Here is a 6,252-nt window from a genome sequence, read left to right as displayed (position 1 = left end):
GGATAGAGCTGGAGACTATCCTGCTAAGTGAAATAAGCCAATTCCAAAAAACCAAAGGTTGAATGTTTTCTCTGATATTTAGATATTAATTCACAATAAGTGGCAGGGTAGGGTGGCAGTATCTAGGGAAGAATAGAGTTACTATGGACATGGCAGAGGGGAGTAAAAGGAGGGGAGGGGTGTTGGGGTAGGAAGAACAGTAGAATGAATGAGACATTATTACCCTGTGTGTATATATGATTACATGACCTGTGTAACTCTACATCACGTACAACCAGAAGAATGAGAACTTATACTCCATTCATGTATGATGTGTCAAAATGCAGTCTACTGTCAAGTACAACTAATTAGAATAAATTTTTAAAAAATTTTTTAAAAAGAAAACAAGTCTGAATTCAGAGTTTGATAAAGACTGGGGCAAATGATTCAGATTAGGGACGTGTTAGGGTGACAGAGGCCTGTCTTCCGTTCTTTTTTTTTTTTTTTTTTTTTTCACAAGCACAAATAAACCAACTTTAATAGATATTATTTTGTATTTATATAGCGCCTTCTTCAAGAACCTTAAATGCTTTACAGACATTATCTCTAATTAATCCCCACAACAACCCTGTGAGGTAGGTATTACTCCCATTTTACAAGACAGGGAGACTGAAGCACAGAGAGGTTAAGTGACTTGCCCAAGGTCACACAGTTAAGTTCACTGAAGAGCCAGGATCCAAGCGCCTTAGCCTCCCAGCTCCCAGCCAAATGCCTCATGAGAGAATCTTTAATGAAAAGTATCTTTAAAGAAAGTATCAAGGGTAGTATGTTATGAACATGAGGTCTTTCTACTGCCATCAAGGAAAGAAAAAATCCTACACTGATGGTTAGAGGCCACAAGACCCATATAGTACATTTCCTTCCCTTTTCCTAAAGTCTTCCGGTTCCTGTCTTAAAAGTACTTCTAAAAGTAAAATTTCTAAGACAGAAGCCATGCGACTTGGAAGTGGGACTGAATTTAGAATATTTACTTTTAGTTATAATTTATAGAAATTTTTATTCCAATATACAAAATATGGGACAGCTATCCCAACAAACATGTACAGTTATATAGCAATTAGCCCCATTTACAGCTGGAACCTGCCCCTCATTTTAATCACAGCCAACCAATGGACAAACTCACATTGCTTTCTAGGTGGGTCACTTTTCTTACTTATTATATACCTTTATTCTTTTTCCCCCAATCTAAACCCTAAATGTTCTTCTAAAAGTATACTGAGTTTCTGATAAGCTTCAAAACATTTTTACTTAGATCCAGCTGCACCAAGAGTAAAAAGTAGATTTAGGACCATCACCCCATACTCCCTCCCCCGACAAATCATACCATGAAAAACGGTGTAAATGTGAACAGTGTGTGACTACCATCGAACCCAACACAAACGCTAGAACTCGCTCTACCATGAAATTTAACTTGGTTTTTCCTGCATGTTTTTAACCCAAAGACATAAAAGCAAACACGACACAGTATTTCGATGCTGTACCTTTATGCAAATGACTTCATCTATCTTTCTTATACATGTTGTGTCCTAGCTGATGGTAAAACTGACTGCTTCACTTTACCCTTTTTCTCTGTACAGAAAACTGTAAAAGTACAGTTTTAAGTCCCAACACAATTTGGTTTAAGCCCTTAAAATACAAGCACTTCCACTGCTCAGACTTTCCTCACATTCTTGGTTGTGATTCTCTGTGCAATGTCAGTAGATCAGGCAGGCTATATATAATTTGTAGAAAACATCTCCAGCCAGGGTAAGGCATTAGAAACTGCATCTTAAAAATGAATTTGTCAAAATATTTTTGATATTTAGTATGAATACTAAATACTAAATATCATAATTTTCCTCCAGCACATCTGTCTAAGCAACCCAGTTAGCTAAGTGACCCTGTTAAAGATCTGTTTATGGGATGAATAGGTGAAGTCATTTCCTGAGCTAAAAGATACAGATAATAACTGTTAAAATAGCAGCACAAAAAACACTCTCTCGTTATTTTTCCACAGTCAACAGTTTTAGTAAAATAACTTTAGAAAATTTAGAGAATTTAAAAATATTTATGCCTGAAAAGAGCTCAATAAAAAAAAATTGAATGCCTGATTATTTTGAATATAATTTTCATTGTTTCCTACAAGTTACATTCAACCACTATCAGACAACTTATGCTGATGCATGGGAAAATGCCAACTTCAATGGTTTACATACATTTTACATTACATTTATTACTTCTTAAAACCCTCAATGAACAAATTTTAATTTCTGAACACTCAGATTTGTAAGGTTGATGGGGGGGCTTGTTTTTGGATTACTGGTCTATTTCTTCAAAATGTAATCTTGAAAAGGATTTTAGCTACTATCCAGGTTTCTAGAGTTACAAAGAATATATTACTTCTTTCCAAGGTAAAAGAAAAGACATTTGAAAATAATATAACTGCAATGACATGAATTTTTCCCAAGTGTGGCTCAACTTGGAACATTAAAATATTCAAGAATTCTAAAGACTGGTATATCACCACTGCACCAGAATTACTTTTTCATTCCAAGAACTACAGGGAATTTTTAAGTTTTTATTTTAGTGAAATGAAAGCAGAGTAAAATAACTGTCTTATAAACTATGACAAAAGAATAAATATTTAGCCAGAGATATCAGTTCCTCCTGAAAAAGAATATTTACCTTCTCTAATTGCAATTTTTCTCAAGGCATCTTAGTGATTTCAGATAAAATTTAAAATTCACTTTAAAAATAGAAACAAACTAAAGGACTACTTAAGCTGACACAACTAATAAAAATATGCTAAAATTTACTGACAGAATCATGGGCACTTCATACAATACTTAGACTTTACCAGTTTTAAGTAAAATAAATAAGGAAAAAATTATAATTACAAAACCAGTCTTTCCCCTTGGGGAAACAAAAAGCCACTTTTGACCAATTGTTCCCTACATATACATATACTGTATATTATCATAAGCTTCTTCAGAGAAGCAAAACATATTTGTCTTCCTGACACTGGATTCTAGTATCTGTTAGTTTTTTTATATCAGGAAGGCAACTGCAAGTGTTGGGCCCAAAAGTATTTCTGGTGTATGCTTCAAAAGACCATGGAATATGCTTCTAACCATACCAAACACAGGCATGTGTGCACTGTGTTGAGAATCCTCTCCTTAAATCATCAATACAACCTAGCACAGATTCCAATTCTTTCTACCGCACTCCCAAAGAATTCAAATCATTATTGGTGCAATTAATAAAGAGAAAATGCATATCAACAACTGGAAGGCTGTTTTATAAGAGGAGCTGGTATCTCTGATTTCATTTCCTTGTTGTATGGAACTGCACAGACAGCATGATACCTGAGCAAAGAAATCAACTACCATGATAGGAAGGGCTTGTTAATCCAGAGTCTTTGCTTTATTGTGTGCAAAGTGTGCTACTGCTCCCTGAGCTTCCTGCATTTCTCTTTTCTTGAAAAATCAGTGCTTGATCCTTTCCAAAATAACCAGAGAAGAAATGAGGCAGAAAATATCTCTTCATCACGGTTCCCCCTCAGTCCCGAGACTGATAGAAAAGGATGTAACCAGACTCAGAGTTCTTTGAGATATCTGATGTCAACCCGTAGAATTCTTCAATAGCTTGTGCATCTATTTTTTCTACAATGTCGTCATCAAACAACAACCAAAAGTCATGACTCTTAACTACTGCAATATAATGGCCTCGATTGGGACCACTTCCACAGTGAACCACAACAGCAACTAGGTCGTACATTCTGTCAGGATTGGTCGCATCACCTGAAGTGTTAAACAGACGGAGTTCTAAAGGAAAAACTACCCGGTAAGAAAGTTTTGTGTATCGATGAAGTTGATCCATATATTTAAATCTCTTCAGGTGCAGAGCTAGAATCATAGGCAGTTTTTAAACTTTCATCCGTTTATGTGCTTCCTGCTTGCTACGACACTCTTCACAGTAATATTTGTATTCACTGCACAGTTTCTGTGTTGCTAAAGCCCCTTAAACAGTGAGTAATTGATGTGTTTTGTTCCACGTCAACAGAAAGGTCTAAAAAATCTTCATCTTTGCTGCTTATAGTTTCACAAGTAAGACATCTGGTTTCATTAGTTAATGTTCCCTGAAAAATCTCATGTACCCACGTTGGGTCTGGTGTGCTGTTATTATTTTCACTATCAATATTTCCATTAGGTAAACGACCATTTTGTTTTTCCTGCTTTCTCTCTTCTTGTAAAATATCAGCAATTGTATTTAGTAGGTAATTTAAGAATTCATGGGCATCTTGCTGCATGTAGTTGTCAAAAAGTTCATTTTCTTTCCGTAATCTTGTTATGAACTTCTTCGGAGGAATTACTCCAACCTTTTTCTTCTGAGTGGCTATGCTATGGAAGAGATCTGCTAAGCAGTAAGAAGGTTCTCCTTCTTCCTAGGCTGACTCTTGTATGCTAGAACTTTTTCCCGAAATGGACGACAAAAATAAAGTGCTTGAAGAACTGAATTGCAGTAGCAGGTATTCCCAAAATTGACTAATCCAAAATAGTGCTCATTAACTGGAAACTGATCTGGACCAATCTCTTTCTCTAATGCCGAGGCATTGGCGCCCATGGTACAGATGGAAGCGAATTTGGAGACTGTCATTAGGATTTCCATCCGCCCAGCGCCATCTTCCACCCAATCACAGCGGCTGCGGCGGCGGGCGGGCGGGGGAGGAGGGCAGCCGCCGGCTCGCACCGCAACCCGCGGGCGGACCCGAGCCCCGCGGACCCACGCACAGAGCCTGCTGGGCCGCCGCTGCGGTCGTTGCCGCCGGCGCACAGGCCTGTCTTCCGTTCTTATTGTCTCTCTCTCTGGTGGATGGTTTTAATGTTTGCGGGGAGGTATAAGATTCAACTGAATTTCTTTTTTGCAGTACTGGGGATTGAACCCAGGGCCTCGTGCCTGCTAGGCAAGTGCTCATCCCCAACCCTGAACCGAATCCTGAAAGGTCTTAAATGACAAGCTCTGGTCCCTTGGCCTCCGTAGTCATCGCCCTGGACAGTAGCGCAGGGGCCCGGCCACCAGGACTACTGTCTCCACCATGAGCTCAGCCCTACTGAGTGCCAGGTCCACGCCCAGCGCCTCACCAAGCGCTTTTGATGATCGCTTCCCCTAGACTTCACGGCGACCTTGAGGCTGCTACCGTTCCGCCCGTCTCATTGCTGAGTGGCTGCAGGAGAGGGGCTGGGACTTGCTCGGGGACTCGAGTTCGTAACCAGGAGGGCCAGGCTCAGTAGCATCGCTGTGATCTCTGCTCCTGTCCTCACGGGCCACTCTGCCCCACCCAAATCTGGGACCTCTCGTTGTCTCACGAGGACACAAATCATTGAATTTAGGTCTTGCCCTGATCCATAGAGGCCTCACCAGAGACTGACTCATCACATCTGCAAAAGCCCTATTTCCAAACGTACGTTCTGAGGATCATGGGATCATTTCGAGGGAGATACTTTTCAATCCACACCCATCACTCTGCTATAGCCAAATGCACTGTGGGCCACTGATTTTCATAATGACTACTAATAACCGTCAACGGGAATTATGTTGGAAGGATATCCAGAAAGCAGTGCATTTTATTCGGAATTATTCTACTGCTTGCCACGTGATAACAGTAGCTAGGAGAACCTTCCATCCCTCCCGTTACCCTTGACACCTGTGTTGACAGAACCGCTCTCTCGTTAGGATGTGTGATGCTTTCTTCCTCAGGGAAGGCTCTCTGGGGTGGATCTGGGTAGAGTCAGAGTGTCAATTTACACTTCAACTTCAAAGTCCTGAGAAAACTTTCAAAGCCCAGGATTACCAGGTTAATGCTGCATTTGATTTACTCCAAGAAGAGATTTCCATCTTTAATAAAAAATAAATAAAGGTACCTATGAGTTCAAGAAGGAAAAAGGGAACAGACAGGCCCGGTCAGTTGAAGCTTTGGGTTCAGATCAAAGCCAGATAACTGCAATACACACGAGAGCCAGCGCGGTCCCCGCTTCCTACTGCAGGGAAAGGCCAGTGTTGTAGGGGCCTTTCAGATGAGGCCCAGCAGCAGGGCCTGTGTCTGGCAGAAATGGAAGAAGCGGCAACCGGAGGCAAGGATACCCGGTGTCCCCCTGGCAATATTAATGGGACAATAATGGCAGCTACCCCTGCCTCTCCCTACTGACCTCGGATCACTCCAAGTCAACCTTTCCT

General features: G+C 40.4%; 1 pseudogene across 1 annotated transcript; it reads right to left on the bottom strand.

Annotated features, from left to right (window-relative positions):
- Window positions 1-2,650: 2,650 nt before the first annotated feature.
- On the bottom strand, window positions 2,651-4,711 carry LOC306650293 (ubiquitin carboxyl-terminal hydrolase 12-like; annotated as a pseudogene). The gene has a single exon. The product of its transcript is annotated as a ubiquitin carboxyl-terminal hydrolase 12-like (transcript).
- Window positions 4,712-6,252: the final 1,541 nt, after the last annotated feature.

Source organism: Sciurus vulgaris (assembly GCF_902686455.1).
Source record: "Sciurus vulgaris genome assembly, chromosome: 19".
NCBI classification, from domain to species: Eukaryota; Metazoa; Chordata; class Mammalia; order Rodentia; family Sciuridae; genus Sciurus; species Sciurus vulgaris.
Note: the sequence above shows the minus strand (reverse complement) of the source record. Positions and strands in the feature narration are given on the sequence as shown.